The following is a 593-nucleotide window of genomic DNA, read 5'->3' as shown; positions in this document are numbered from 1 at the left end:
GGTCTGCTTCCTATATATAAGGAGAAGTTTGAGAATGGTCTCTAGCCTTTGGCACACTTGGACCCTGCATGTAGCCATGTCATTGCTCAGCAGCCTGCTATGCTCTGCCAACCTTGGGACTTACAGTGGATTTAAGTTAATGGCCTGCTGTGTGGATTGGTAACATCAGGACTGTGCCTTTTTATTTGTCAACCTTGGGGCTTCTCAGCCTCAGCAACCTGCAGCTGTCTGAGTGAACAAATGCCTCTAGCTCCAGTGGGCTGGGAGCAGGAGGCAGAGCTGGACCCCAAGGTTGAGGGGCTTTCACCCAGCCCCTAGAGCTGACACTTTGAACTTGGACTTAAAGCCTCCAAATTGTAAGAATAAACTTCTGTTTGTTAAGGACATCCCATTTTGTGGTATATGCTTCTTAGAGCAGGACTAGGTAACCAGAACACCATTCCTCAGTTGATGGACACCCAGGTTGTTTCCATTTTTGACTATTGTAAATAGTGTTGCAATGAACATGGGTGTGCATATGTCTGTTCTTGCAATGGCTCTCAATTCTTTAGGATATATACCGAGTAATGGAATGGCTGGGTCAAATGGTATTT

Source organism: Orycteropus afer, unplaced genomic scaffold, assembly GCF_000298275.1.
Source record: "Orycteropus afer afer isolate SDZICR_OR568_19922 unplaced genomic scaffold, OryAfe1.0 scaffold00144, whole genome shotgun sequence".
Classification (NCBI taxonomy): domain Eukaryota; kingdom Metazoa; phylum Chordata; class Mammalia; order Tubulidentata; family Orycteropodidae; genus Orycteropus; species Orycteropus afer.
The sequence above is the reverse complement of the archived record's forward strand: the minus strand, read 5'-3'. Positions refer to the sequence as shown.